This window comes from Mesoplodon bidens (assembly GCF_964165515.1).
Source record: "Mesoplodon bidens genome assembly, chromosome: 10".
NCBI lineage: Eukaryota > Metazoa > Chordata > Mammalia > Artiodactyla > Ziphiidae > Mesoplodon > Mesoplodon bidens.
In genome coordinates this window covers 29360229-29376195 of record NC_138172.1, presented here as the reverse complement: position 1 = coordinate 29376195, position 15967 = coordinate 29360229, and the positions used below count along the sequence as shown (strand labels likewise).

The 15967-nt window shown below is 39.6% G+C and overlaps 1 protein-coding gene across 19 annotated transcripts in view; it reads right to left on the bottom strand.

The window, feature by feature from the left end:
* The window catches only part of FHIT (fragile histidine triad diadenosine triphosphatase), a 1470392-nt gene that overhangs the window by 824332 nt on the left and 630093 nt on the right, over window positions 1–15967 (bottom strand). Inside the window, exon 1 of one of the 19 annotated variants that reach the window (XM_081246022.1) lies at window positions 3738–3777. The exons of the other annotated variants lie outside the window; for them this stretch is intronic. The gene's annotated coding sequence lies outside the window, so the exon portion shown is untranslated. Of the gene's footprint in view, window positions 1–3737; window positions 3778–15967 lie in introns of those variants that run through there. 19 annotated transcript variants of the gene reach the window in all.

The window sequence follows — 15967 nt, the reverse complement described above, 5'->3', positions numbered from 1 at the left end:
GGGCAGAAATTGAGACACAGATGTAGAGAACAAATGTATGGACACCAAGGGGGGAAAACCCCGGGGGGGTGGGGATGGTGGTGTGCTGAATTGGGTGATTGGGATTGACATGTATGTGTATAAAATTGATGACTAATAAGAATCTGCTGTATTAAAAAAAACTTAGTAAAAACTGATATATACATTAAAAACAAACAAACAAACAAAAGAAATGGGAGCTTCTCAGTACAGAGGCTGACCTATAATAATAAGTACTAAGGAGGTGGTAGGAATAATCATATAGAGGAAGAAGATAATAGAATGGTCTATTTAAAGAGTTACACTGAAACTTATATAATCTGGACTGAAATGGTGAATTTTTACATCAATACACTTGATATTAATACATTTCCATATATGGCATATTTTGAGAGCAAGAGTTCTAATTGGAACAAGAGTTTTGGAAGTGGGACAAAGACTATGAGGGCCCGGAAGCCTACAACATATTTATCACACTTTAATTACCAAGCTTTGTGGCCTTCAAAGAGATGTGCTTCAAGATGCCATCAAAGTGCTTCATAAAGCCTTTTCCCATTGAATTTACTCCTTTTTGTGCCTTAGCCTTCTGCACACCATAAAATACGGCACTTAACACCCTGTGTCATGTTCATTTAGAAGTTGGTCTTTTTCACTAGAAGGTGAACTCTTCATGGGCAGCAACAATACCAAATACATTAAAAAAAAATAATCTCCAGAACAGAGCACATGTTTTGACTCTGAGTAGGCAAACGTTTGTTGGATTGAACCACACTGAATTCACATCAAATACTGCCAACCCGGGACTGAAGAGAACACTCGTTCCAAACTTCTCAGAACACTTAGTGGCCATCGTAGTTTGCAGGAGACTGGCAAGCAAGACCTGCAATTTTGCTCTTTAAGGCACATCCTGAGGAGTGTGGTTTAGGGTACTTAATGACCCCAGTGAATGGCACATCCACAAGCCAACATTAAGAACCCTGCATATTGTATTACCTACACTGAGATCAAGAAAAAATTGTCATCGAGGGGAAAAAGATTAATTAATATCAATTAATTTCCTTTTGCAGTAGTAGATTATGCAGAAGTCGTTTGGCTTCTGAGGAGAATTTGAGAAAATCTTGCAGCGCACAGGAATTTGCATATTCTCTGGGAGCAAAAAGCAGGTCCTCAGATTGGTTACCTGGGGTAATGCTCAAGACGAAGAACAAGGGACAGTGACATTTCTGCCAGTGTAAAGTTGGGGGTGGGGGTGGGAATAAAAGACAGGTGAGCTTTAGAGGGAAGAGAGAAAGCTTATGGATTCAAAAGAAACAAAATTATAATTACAATAGAACTTACATGGTTACACAATAAACAATACTAGTATGTATCCTCTCTGGAAAGAGAGTGTTCTTTGAAAACCAAAATGCAGAAAAGATCAGAAAGCAAGTTAACAAGAGCTATTAGGTAAAGTCCATGAGAGGAAGAATTCCCTTTCATTAGCATCTTCCCTCAATTACAAGATAATAATGTTTGATTTGGAACACCGGCAGAAAATTCAAGGGCCTCACCATATAGCAAACTCGGGCAAATCGCCTCTTTGGCCTTTGCTTTTCATTTCCAAAATGAAGGCTTGGAACAAGATAGTGTTTCCCCAAGTTTGTTCTGGAAGATTTAACAAGCATTACATGAAGAAAAGGTTCCATGTTCAAAGGGATTTGGGAAAGAGTTGAATAATCCAACTACACAGGTTTTACAGAGGTTTTAGGACTTGGCAGAAGATTAACTATTTTACTGTTGGCTCCAGGAGGCACTATAATCTGCAGCATCTCCCTAAGCACAGAATTCTTTGGGGACAGATCACGTCAAGTGACTAGTATTTTTCTGAACTCACATTAGAAAATTTGGATTATAAAGATCTTGCAGGTCTTTCTGGGTTTAGAGTCTGAATTCTCAATCACGGTCACTTGAAACCAACACTCCAAGATAAGCCATTAATAGACAACTGACTAAGGTAACAGAAGTATTTTGGCAGAAATTAGATGTAAAATCTCTAATTTCAAAGCAGTACAAAAAAGTAGTAAGTGGCAGGGCTTCCCTGGTGGCGCAGTGGTTGAAAGTCTGCCTGCCAATGCAGGGGACACGGGTTCATGCCCCAGTCCGGGGAAATCCCACATGCCGCGGAGCGACTGGGCCCGTGAGCCATGGCTGCTGAGCCTGCGCGTCCAGAGCCTGTGCTCCGCAACGGGAGAGGCCACAACAGTGAGAGGCCTGCATACCGCAAAAAACAAACAAACAAACAAACAAAAAAAGTAGTAAGTGGCATTCTTCTCTGCACATACATAGAGAATTCCTTTTATTTTAATTACTCCAAGCTGAGCATCAGTGGGCTACATCCTCTCTGTATTTCCTAATTAATATTTATTCTATTTACTGGATACATCTATCATATCCTAACCTCTAGGCATATTTACAAATAACAATGGGGGAAAAAACAGATTCTTGTTAACATAATAGCTTAAAAGTCCACAGCCAACATTTTCAAAAAGACCACGCGGGGCTTCCCTGGTGGCGCAGTGGTTGAGAGTTCGCCTGCCGATGCAGGGGACTCAGGTTTGTGCCCTGGTCCGGGAAGATCCCGCATGCCGCGGAGCGGCTGGGCCCGTGAGCCATGGCCGCTGAGCCTGCGCGTCCAGAGCCTGTGCTCCGCAACGGGAGAGGCCGCGACGGTGAGAGGCCCGTGTACTGCAAAAAAAAAAAAAAAAAAAGACCACGCGTCCCACCCTATACTGGTAGCCAACTGTGAGGTCCATTAGTATTCCCCATGTAACCCATGCCCTGTGGTTTCTCTTTCTACCCCTTGCACAACTCCTACCATCCCAAGTCCTAGAATATACAAAACAAAACACATGTGGCCCATTGACAGAAAGGATAGAAGACTTTAAATGGGATAGAGGGTCAGATTTACCACATTATTTCTTTTGACCTGAGTCAAAAGTCCCTTAAACATCCTAGTGTAAAAAGAGCAGAATGCTGGCTGAGGAGATGTAAAAAGGAAAGCGATAGTGGGATAAAACATCGGGACCATTTGGTCAGCAACTAGGGGAGCTATTTAATCACCACCACCACCACCAATTTGCTCGATGTGTAGTATTTCATTTCATCCTCTCAGTGAGATAGCTCCTATTATTCCCACTTTTTGGTTGATAAAACTGAGGCTGAAAGAAGTAAAATGAATTGCCCAAGTCCCAAAGCTACTAAGCGGCAGGTCCAGGACCTGCACTCATATCTGTCCAAAGCCAAAGAACAAGCTCTTCCCCAGAACTGCCTGGCTTTGTGCCAAAAAGTATAGACTTCAGAAGGTTAAGTCACTAACCCAGTTGCAGAGGGTGGACGCAAATCATGAGGCTACCATGGCGCACTGTTAGGAATTATGACCATTTCCATCAGATACTTTCCCTTCCCCTGCAGAAGTCCCTTCCCAATCTCACTGTGGATTTGGATTTCTGCAGAAAAGCAGATATTTGCTCGCAAATGTCCCAGCCATATCCTAGTCCTATCTCCTGCACTTTTTCTCCCCGCCTCAGATCCCCAGACTAAATATCCACAGTGAGAATAGGAAGGAGAGGCCAGAGCACTGCAAAACTCTGCCTAAAAGACTCGTGCACCTCCCACCCACCTCCAAGGTGAACCCTTGTTCACTAGGATCTACATGTGCCCTTCCTGAGCCGAGGACTGACCTGCAGGATCCAGAGCAGCTCTAGGAAACAGGAGAGACGACACACACTCCACTCTCTCTGGCTTTTCCAAAAGAGAAAGGAAAGGAAGGTCAGCTGCCCCCAATTAAAGGCTGGGGGAAGGGCGGGGTCAAACAACTCTCATCACCTGGATTCTGACCTTTCTCCCTCCAGGCAGAAAATTGAAGCTTCTCCCATTGGTGGCAATTCATGGTGTGTTCATTTATGTCTTGGGTACTTTCCATTACTGTGTTCTATCTTTTAATTAAAAAATGAAACCCAGTGGCTGGGAGAGCTAGAAAAGGCCAGGAGTCTAGGAGCTCTTCAAGACTTCCAAGCCATCTCCTTTTTTCCTGCCTTCTGCTTTCTCACTTTCTGCCTTTTCTTGCAGAGCAACAAGGGAAGCAACCTCAGCAAAGCCACGTAAGCTTGCGATTTTGCTCACAAATTATCAGCTGCATCCTTGCATCTCCTTCTCCTCTTTTTACTTTAGCTTTTTTTTTTTACAACTAACTTTGAGCATAGACCAGAGTGATGCTGATCAGTGCCACATTAGCTTCAAACAGTACCACCTGTGCATCATCTGGTAACTGGGCACAGCTGAGGCAGGTGCTAAGCTCTCAGAAAAGCAGCCAGCCACAGCTGAAAAGGACGCATTGTGGAGTGCTGTGAGTCTTATACTCCCCTCCTAACCCCTCAAGAATCACAGCCTGGGAACGGAAACTTCAGGATTGTAAAGAGTCCATCTGGGATAACAATCCATACTTTGGCTACACCGTGGTCCAATTGATCACTTTGGAACCAAGGCCTTACTTAAACGTGTAGCCTTGGATACCCCCATTCCTAAGTTAAAAACAAAGCTCCATCAGTTGGCCAATATTTATAGAGTGCCCCTTGCTCATCTTCTGTCATTCCTTCCACCTGCCAGGGTAAGAAAACCCAGGAAAGACATCCCAGCCTTCCCAGACCTCCTTCCTTCTTCCTGCCTCTCTGTGTCTTATCATGGCCCTTCTCACACTGTGTTGCCGTTACTTATGTGCTTGTCTCCCCAGTTGTCTGTGAGCTTCTTGAAGCTGAGAACCCTGATTGTCTCATCTTGATAGCCCCAAGAACAGAGATAATAGCAAAAGTGTTTGAAGGAGTGGAGAGTGAATAATTAAACGAGAAGCAAATATTTAAAAATCTTAGTCTCCTAAGAATTTACCTTCTAGTTGGTAAGACAAGACATACAGTGAAATATGTGATCAAGGAGGTAAGTGATAAAGGTCAGAATAAGAGTGAAGGAGGAAGGGATCTCTGCACTTGGCTGAGAAGGTAGATTACAAGCTAGTTAGGAACATGAGTACAAATCAGATGTGCACAGTCATAGAAAGAGGGATGAGAAAGATGTGCTTGTAGGGAAGGGAAATCTAGGTCGAGGGTCTACTGAGATAAGAGAATCAAAATGGTAAGCTGAGATCCAGATGCTCAAAGACTTTTAATACCAAACCAAAAAATCTATTTTTTTTGTGGTTTAGACATTAGAGAGAGGTGTACAAGGAATATTAATCTGGTTATGATGTCCAGGAGGGCTCAGTGGACTGGAACTGAAGGCGGGGAGGCCCATCAGGTGTAGAAATTGGCTTTCACAGCAGGGGAGGAAACCCTTACGAATTACCTATTTAATCAAATGAGATTTTCATTTGAAAGAATAAAAGAGTTAAGAAAAGTTAACATTGAGAGAACAACTGGCAATAGAGACAGAAGTCATGAGTCAAATGGGAACTTACAAGTATAAATTCAAATTCAAATTCTCAGAGAAATCAAGAACAGTCCACATCTATAAGCTGAGAACAGGTTGTCTATCCATCAGAGAACAGAATTCATTCCTGATGGTTCAGGTGAAGAGTCATGAATAAAGGTATGGACAGTGTTAGAAAACAAATGATGGATGGTGGGCACCAGAGACTAGCAACAAGGGGAGCCATCACGACCCCTAATGCTGAAGGGACAGGGGAGGAATAGTGTTGCTCAAAGTCAGTGAGCGCTACCCCTGGAGAACAAGCTGCCCAGAGGGAGCTGCAGGAACAGAAGGACACACCTACAACTAGAGATGAGGCTGAGAGGCAAAAGAGAGGAGGTAAAAAATATCCTGACTTTGTTCTCAGCTCATCCTCCAAACTTGTACTGAGGCCTCTCACTGGGAAAACCAGAAAGGAAGTTCAGGGGATTCAGGGCAGGGAAGAGAGGGGAATAGACCTGGTGAAACAGAGATTAATCAACACAAGTGCTGTGAGAGGGGGAAAATGCGAGTGTAAGAGGCAAGATGATCGTTGGAAATTAAGAATATGATTATTACAACTAAAAAAAAACAACAAGAAGTGGAAGGCAAGGTACAGAGCCTTTCATAGGGCAAAAAGAAAAGGAGATGGAAAATCTGAGAGATTTGGAAGAGAGGTCCCAGAGAGAGCTCTGTGATTACTAAATGCCAAGGGCCTGGGGTCTGGGACTGCTCCAGGGAAAAACACAGCAAAAGGGATGCAATGAAACCTGATCATTCTTTAGGATTCAATAACATGTAATGATAAAACAGATCCTTTGCTCCTGAGTCCTTGGAGCATAAAGAAATCTAGGACAATCTGTTCCCTTACCACATAAGAAAAGCAGCTTTTTGTTTCGAAAGGTCTGTGGTGAAACACAATTCCATGACGTTAATCAATTTATTTCAATTGAGAGTGAAACATAAATGAAAGGTTCCCATTTCAGAAAAGGCCATGAAAATGTGAAGACATTATTATTTCCAAGCTGAGAGAAGAGGCGAGATTCTTTGCCTGGCACATTTCAGAAATGTTCAATCAGCCAGGGCAGGGGAATAGATTTAAAATAGAAAAGTAATGGGAAAAGGGCTTTCCTCGTAACAGAGATGGTGACTGATGAAAAACCAACTCTCCGGAGGCAACACTATTAATACCCATTTTTCTAGGCAGTTTGGAAAGTTTGAAAACCTGCATACTTCTCCCCATTTCCTACAGCTTGTGAGTCTAATTACATATTTGTATCCATAGGTAGATATATGTATACACACTGCTCTCATCCACTGATAAGTGCATATCCAACATGGAGATCACCATCTTTAAATATAGATGTAAATATGGAAAAACACCTTTATGCTATTTCTCAAAGAAATAAAAAAGACAGTATTGACCTCAAATTGTAATACCCAATTCATTGATTCATTCATTTATTCAACAGATATTTATTGGGCATTTACCCTATCACAAGCACAGGGCCTAGCACTTCATGGTTCTGGCTCTTTTAAATGAACACTGAGCCAGTTCAGGAAGCAAGCTTTCATATACCAAATTTTGGAGCTGCATTTCAGCAGCAATTTGAAAAATCAGGTGCATAGGCTTCGCAAATGTCCAGAAGCTACCTAGATCCCCTCCCTTTAATTTATTCCCCTAAAGTTAGGTGCCCCATGCTTTCTAGTAGGTCAAAAATAACAGGGACAATTCAGTGCCTTATGACCTCCCATTAAATATCTAAATTAGGAGTGTTCAGATGGAAGTTACAGTAGTATTTTAATAAAAGTACACTAAATAAGGCAGCTGGTAATAAAGCTCTTAATAAACATGTAGTCAATGGTGCATTTAATTTGATGGCAGACTCCACTTTCAAATAATCCAAAAATTGAATTTTGTGAGAATAAAGATACAGAGTCCACCTCTCTGATGCTCTTCTTAAGAAATGTGTGTACACATTTAGAAGATATCAATGCTAAGAAGCTTCCTTTCATATTTAAATTTGGTTGGAAAGCTCTGTTACTTATTTCAAGTAAATGAATATATATATTTATCTGGCTACCCCAGGACATTTATGAAAAGAAGATGCTGTCTTAATGAGGCGAGCTTTAGAGTGACATTTGAATCATTAGATGCCTCATTAGCTGCTATGAAAATAGACTTCAATCTTCTGCTTTCCCTTTTCTAATATTAGTTAACAATAATTCAATTGCTTCAATAACTCCAGGTGACTCCAATTTCATAGCAAGCTCTTTGAAAGGCTAAAGAGATCACTTTAAGCTCCTAAAGGCTTGAGACTAAGTGTGTTTAAATCACTTTGTATGGCTCCAGCCCAACATCACGCACTAAGGGGAGGAAGATGATGAAAGAAAACCAACATATCTTCCAAAATCCATTTCTGAACACAGAGAATGTACACTTAAATACATAGATAAGGATAGAGAATTGCAATCCATTTATGTATCTAGTTTATAAATATTTACATTATCTGCCCTTTCTTATTCAGCCTATAGTTTAGAATGGGAAAAAAAGATCTTATTCTTATAAATTACCTGCATAATTTAATTTGCTGGAAATTAGCCAGTTTAATTTCTACCTTATGCAGAACACATTCTTTTCATGTGGCATACATATTAAGAATAGTTTAAAAGAAAATTAGTTGAAAAGTTAATACAAAACAAAGTAGTTGAACTATATACTAAATAAACAAGGACCTACTGTATAGCACAGGGAACTACATTCAATATCTTGTAATAAGCTGTAATGAAAAAGAATCTGGAAAAGAATATATATATATAAATCACTTTTCTATACACCTGAAAACAATACAACATTGTAAATCAACTATACTTCAATAAAACACACACACACACACAAACCAAAAACAAAGTAGTTGACTCCAAGGAGAAAATGGGTTTCATTGATCCTTATGTTAGTATTCTAAAATAAATGAAAATTTTAATGAGGGAGTCATACTCCATCACCACTGGAGAGAGTCACAAAGAATTTATATAAATGTGACTATATTTATTTATCCAGACATGTTTCCAAATTTCCTTTTTGACAATTGAAGAGAGCTAATTCCTAGAAAACATTTCCTAGATGTCTTCTTTCATATACCATGCCTTTGGATATGAAATTAATTCCAAGCAAAGAAATAAAATACTCAAAAAAGGAAAGTAATTTTATGATCTGACCTTTAATGTTATTTCAGGAGACACTGTCATAGATCCTTGGTTCTGGTTTTCATGCATCTGCAATTATCCTTTCACCCATCTCTTGTGGCAGAGAGTCAAATATGCTTGTATATGGAAAACTTCCAAATCATAAAAAAGATGTGTATATTGACTAAGTTAATGCACTGGGGAAAGAATTGTTTCCTGGAAATTTTGAAACAAATGACTATAGTTTGATTAAAGTAAAACAACACACATATATACATATACACACAGATATACACACACGTACATACATATGCACCTATACATATGTACACACAAAAATACACTGCATGCATATATATGCAAATACATATATATAGATATATATATATAGCATTATATATACATATATATACACAAATATATTAATATGTAGGGGTTTTTTTAATTGATAGAGTCTGTCCTACATTGCCTAAACTATAATTACAGCTTGGGATAAACCTGAAATGTGAAAATTGGGAATCCCTTGCTTCATTTTGAGAAGGAGAAATTTTGGTATACTCTCCAGAGTAGAAGAAGAAGCCTCTTCATGTCAGCCAGACACTTCAGAGGAACATTAACATCTTGAGATTTCTAGCAAATTAACGGCCCAGGTAACAAAATGCAAGGAACTCTGGCCAGTTGCTTACTCACTCAGTTGGATCTGGCTGCTTCTCCATGTATTCCCACCACACTAAATGGAGCATGAGTCATTTGAGTAATGAGTCAGAAAATGTTTTGTAGCCTCAGTGCAACAGCAGACGTGATGCTTAAGATAAATTTCAGAGGTATTAGGATGGTGTTTCCATTTCTGCTCTAGGCAGAACATATTTCTCGCTGGTGATGAACAAAATTCTTTCCTCCTTCCCAAGAGACAGAAGCTGGATCATATGCTATCTCAAGGCTCATTCCAGCCTAAGATTTAAAATTTCAAGCAAAAACAATTGTAAGAGGCAAAGGCAGTATACAAATGTCCTCATTCAGTGCCCTTTTCAATGTTAGTTTTGCAAAATTGTGTCTAATGGATTCACTGGTCACTTGAGTACTAAAGCCTTTGTTAAAAAGAAAATGCTTAAGTGAAAAAAAGTTTTAAAAGAAATGAATTTTGGAAATCAGTGGAATTAACCAATCATCACAGATATTTTTAATTCACAATGCCTAGATTATCACCACAGGGATTACCATTAGGCTTCAGGTTTTAAACACAGTAGCACTGTTAATCTGATTTTAAGCAATTTCTTTTCAGCTTCCATGGTGTCACAGAATCCTATTTTGTCCTTCTGGTTTTGATGTGCCAGTTGTTGCAGAAAGCCAGCTATACTGTAGCTATGAGTTGCTGAATGGCGCCATGGAGGCAGTGTAATGTACAGCTTTACCAGTTTGAGGGTTACACACCCTGAATTTGAGTATTGTTTGGACAACTCGCTGCCTTTCTAGCTCAGGCAAGTCGCTGTTTCCATGCAATAAGTTTCTTCTCCTATAGGTTGCATCTTGCATGACAATTCCTATCAACTAGTTGAGGCTGTCTGGAGTAGTTAGGCAGGATGCTGAGGGATGGAGTGCTTGATGACTGATGCCTGCCAAGGGTGTTCTACAAGGGAGTGGTGGCAATTTTGCCCTGTATTTGCCATTCGTTGACTAGAATAGCACTGCTCAGGTGTGAACACAAATCACCAGGAATCTTTTTAAAATGCAGATTCTGATTCAGTAGGTCTGGGGTGGTGAAATTACACATTTCTAACAGAATCCCAGGTGATGCTGATATTGCTGGTTCAGGGACCACAAGAAGCAAGGTAAGGTCGCTTCCAGCTCTGACTGAATATATAACCTCTCTCTCTCTCTCTCTCTCACACACACACACATGCACACGTGCACACACACACACACACACATACACTTTCTTCCTATGTTATGTATACGAAAAGGTGTTTACCAAATGCCAGGAATAGTGATTAGCACATCAATTCATGATTTTACTTAACTGACTTAATTTTCAGCTACCTTACGGCCCCCCCAAAAGCAAAGTTGCCTAAAAGTTTCCAGGAAAGGAAATGAAGACTTAAGGAGGGTAACTAACTTGCCTAACAACACAGAACTGACAGGTAGTCTAGATGACATTTAAACCCAGGGAGACTAACACCAGTACCTTTGCTCTTGACCTCTATTATACTGTGCCTAAATATCATAACAACGTTGGTTTGCCTACTTGTGCCAGCCACTAGGATGCTTCACACACATTATCTCTTCCCTTTTCTTAACAACCCGAGGAGGTAGGTAATATCATTATTTTTATTTTACAGATAACAAAATTAATTAACCTTCCTTCAATAGCCTCAAACTCAGAAACAACTATAGCAATTCTTATTTAAGTAAAAGATTAGATCAATAAAATATCTATAATGAACTAAACACATGAAACCATATGTTAATGAGAAGAAAATTTAGCAGCATGTATAATCACCAGGCTAAAGAAAAACACATGACTATCAGTGAATACATAGAAAATATTCTTTTATAAATTCATGCTATGTCAATGCATTTTTGACATAGCATATGCCTCTGTACAGTTTAGCCATGAGGTTATCAAAGTCTAAATAATTACTGGTCCCAAACAGAACCCATCGGTGGGATTTACAGTTGGAGAAGTAGCAGAGATTCATTTCTTATCACCCTCTTTTACTACCTAAAAGATCCTTCTTTATTAACAAGCTAATGAAACAAGATTGTACCTGTAAATTTCCCTGGAGATGAGACTCCAATACAAGCACAACTTATGCATGCTTAAGAAGAGCAGACACCATACTAACATGAGAGCAGTATTTTTGCTTTACTTTGTTTAAAAACAAGTTTGTTTAAAAACCAAAAGGTTTGAAGCAGTGATTATTAATCTTGGCTGCAGGCTAAACTTTGTGTGCAGTGTGTGCAGGGGACTTTAAAAATAAAATACTGATGCCTAGATCCTACACCCCCAGAGATGCTGATTTAATTGAACTGAGGTGCAACCTAGGCATTGGGATGTTTTAAAGCACCTTAGTTTTCTATTGTGAAACCTAGGTTAAGAATTACTTGATTGGGCTTCCCTGATGGCACAGTGGTTAAGAATCTGCCTGCCAATGCAGGGGACAAGGGTTCAAGCCCTGGTCTGGGAAGTTCCCACATGCCGCGGAGCAACGAAGCCCAGGTGCCACAACTACTGAGCCTGCGCTCTAGAGCCCACGAGCCACAACTATGGAAGCCCACGTGCCTAGATCTCGTGCTCCTCAACAAGAGAAGCCAACGCAATGAGAAGCCCACGCACTGCAACGAAGAGTAGCCCCCGCTCACCGCAACTAGAGAAAGCACCCACACAGCAAGGAAGACCCAACGCAGCCAAAAATAAACAAATAAATTTAAAAAAAAAGAATTACTTGATTAAAGAAATGCCTGTACCACGTGGGGGGACGGAAGATGAATGTCAAAGGAATGAATGTCTAATTGGTGAATGCCATCATTAGAGCAGACTGTGGAGGTACTAGGACAGTGGGAGCGTTTTCTCCCCTGCAGATATGCTTAAATTTCATAAACATATATATTGTAACAGAAAAGAATTTTACAGAACAGTTGTTGGATAGTCCTAACTACCAAAATGATTTTCTCCCCTTACCAGAGTTGTTTCCACTGGAGGGCAGTCTCCTCTTGGGAAGAAATGAATGTGGCACTTCACCTTCTCACCAAACCAAAGTTTTAAATATTGACTGAGACTGTTAACACTTGCATGAATTTCATTTTGAGACAATATCCAGAAGATGGAGTGTTTGGTGTGAAAAGAATTTGTGTTATATGTCAAGATACTGCCAAATTAAATATTTATTTCTGTCTGCTAAAACTAAAAGGATAAAAGCTTAACCCAAAACATAAATATGCACATGTATGGGAGGCCCTGGGGTATACAAGCATAATAACATCAATAACATAATACCAATAACAACAGTGTACAAGCAAAAAGTAACATTTATTACATACTTACTATGTGTCAGATTCTGTGCTAAGCAATTTAAATATTTTACTTGATACTCAGAATAATCTGATATTTTATAGGTGAGAAAATGGAAGTTGAGAACTGTTAAAAGAAATGTGTCCACGATCATACATCAAGTAAGGGGCTGAGCTAGGACATGACCCCCACCTGTCTGACTCCAAAGCCAGGCCTTGTAAGTGGTGTAGGTGGTACAGTGGTGAGCATAGCTGCCTTCCAAAGCCAGCCCTTGGAACCACCAATGACACTCCTTTACTGAGTAGAAGCATCAGGGTCCCTGTGGAGCATGAGACCATCTAAATCAGCACACATCAACACGACAGCATGAGAAGAAAATTTTCTTTGTCTTAGGTTACAAAAAAACCTAAAAGGAGATGATTTGGGCAGAGTGAGAAATTCCTTATTTCTCCTTAATGTTTTTCATATTTTGGGATGTTTGTGGTTCTCTCCATTTCCTTGTGCAACTCCTCTCAATCTCATTATGGATGAATTTGGCTTTCCTATTGCTATGTCTTCAGTCACCATACAGAACCTTGTACCAGCCGGTCACATTTCCTCAGAGACTTATTCCCTAGATCAGGGGTTGGCAAACGTTTTGAACAAAGGGCCAGATAGTAAATAGTTCAGGCTCTGCAGGCCCCACATTCTCTTTTGCAACTACTCAACTCTGCTAGTATAGCATGAAAGCAGTCGGAGATGATATGATATTATAGATGATATGAATGAAAGGGCAAGGCTGTGTTCCAATAGAACTTTAGTTATAGTCACTGAAACTATCACTTTCATGTGTCACAAATTATTATTACTCCTTTTATTTTTTTTAACCATTCAAAAATGTAAAAAGAATACTTAGCTCATGAGCCACACAGAAACAGGCGGCAGTCTAGATTCGGTTGATGGAGTGACATTTGCTAGCCTCCGTCCTACATGACAAGGTGCCCTATGTTAAAGGCATTTGCCATAACGCAAAATTTTGTCATGTTCAAAGCTCTCATCTGGCAATGGCTCCGTGCTCAAAGAGCAGAAGTATCCGCAGGTACCAGTCTGAATCACTTGCCTTCCCTAAAACCACTTTTTAATATTTTACACGTATTCTCTAAAAGTATCCAAGTTAAATCACCAGCTCTCTAGGAAGTATTAGAAAGAATAGTATCAGTATAAACTGATATTTTAAAACACTTCATCTCACACAGTTACAATGTATTCCATCTTATAAACTTTTCTTGAGAAAGGATTCTAGAATCTGGGCTCTGAAAGCGATCTTAAAGGTCATAAAGGCCAGTTGTTTTCAAAACGCATTCTCCAGAGCCTGCAAGGGCCTTACTGGTATCTGCAGAAACAGCCCTACAAAATGGCCCGGGGTTAAGAAATCTAGCAGGGGTGTGCTGGAGCTGGCTCCCACTGGATCATCAGAACTGTGTGTTACATTTTCAGGATTTTGTGAGCCCACTGATGTCAGGTTGATAAACTGAAATTGGCCATGTTGGGAGCATTTGCCCCGTGGAAATCCCCAAATCCTCCAGTGCTGCACATCAAGATTTTTTTCCCCCTGAGAGCCAGTGTTAAGAATTTATCAGCACCACCACTGCCCATTACCCCCTTCCAACAAAGTCCTCTTAGATCTGTTTTACACACACACACTCACTCATGAACTAGGGAGGCAATATCAGTGAGTCCAGCTGAAGGTAGGTAGTATTGCCCCAAGCCATAAACAAGTAGCACTGTTTTGTATCATCCTTAAGTCACTGCTCCCTTTGGAATCCCAAATGCACCTCATTTTATATTAAATATGGTCAACTGAAGACTAAGGAATTCAAACATTTTGCCCAGGACTAAAGATTTATCAGAACCTATTGTCTCCTCTAATTATATTTGTTCATCTAACATGGAAAAGGAGAAAGAAATTACAGAGGGAGGACCTCACTCCATTGTACAACTGTGATCCAGAATGTGCCATTTCCACTTCCGTGTAATGCTAGCTAACTATCCACAAAGCTCCAGCCCATTTCCCTTTTTCTTTATTTTTGCTATTGCTGAATGAAGATCCTTTCAATGTAATAACTAGCAGTGCCCTAATGTTCCTGACTATATGTGTTTGTTTTTAGGCAGGAGGCTCTCTGATTATTCTTGGTTCTTGGTCTCACTCCACTAAACTACATGAGCCCATAAACCTATTCTAAAGAAATCATTTTGAATTTATTTTTTCTGTATTTGCTACCTTCATCTTAGTTTTGCATCACTTCAGGCATCAACAAAACCATTTTAGTACAGCTCTTTCCCTTTAGCTTTGCAAGATTAGAAAATAAAAGAACATTTACAGTTACTAGTTGAGCTGGAATATCTAAAGGGGGATTATGTCCCTATTTGTCAGTAAATATGATAACAGTTCATATAAGAGTAGGCTGAAGCTGAGTGGTCATACCTAATTCTGAAACAAATTTCTCTCTAAGCATCAGAAAAGAATACACAGGACTCAAATGTTCCTGAAACTTCACAACAACATATTCATGCATAATCAGAAATGTGTAGACTCTAATAAATCTACCTCTCCAATCTTCAGAAAGCAATTTTTGGAGCCAGACACAGATGTATTTCATTGGAGTTCTATTGAAACTCTTTACATTATATGGCCATGGTGGTATTCACCCTGGGGTTATTCATATACAATTTTAATTATTTATTTATGGACTCACACGGTGTTATTTTTCATTCAGATCCATAGCTAGTTACACATTCTGCAACAAAATATTTAAATGAAATTCTGAGACTCACAAAGTCTTGCAGCGAATGCAAGAAAGATACATCAATATTCTGTGAGTCAACAGAAGGCACCTACAAGTTAAACCAGGCTTGGTACTCAAATGCACATCTCAACATAAAGTTATCACTTCAATACATAAATTCTAACTCCAGTTGCTTTTCAAGACAAATATTCCAGTAACCTGATTTTTCTACTTCTTTGATTGGTTCACAAGTAATAGAGCAGAATCAATTATCTAGAACCCGTTCATAGTCTATGAAAATATTTTCCAATCGGGGTTCTGTGTAACACTATTATGAGAGAGATTACAGTTTCTCTAGTATTAAAAAAAAAAAGTTCTGAATTTGAGTAAGTCTGGGAGATGCTGAGTTTAGCCATTTTTTCCTTCCTTGTAGAGTTCTCAGATCCTTTAATATGCTTATGTGCACTGAGATTTCCCCAAGAAGGGCAATATAGTGTACAGCATTTTCCACACA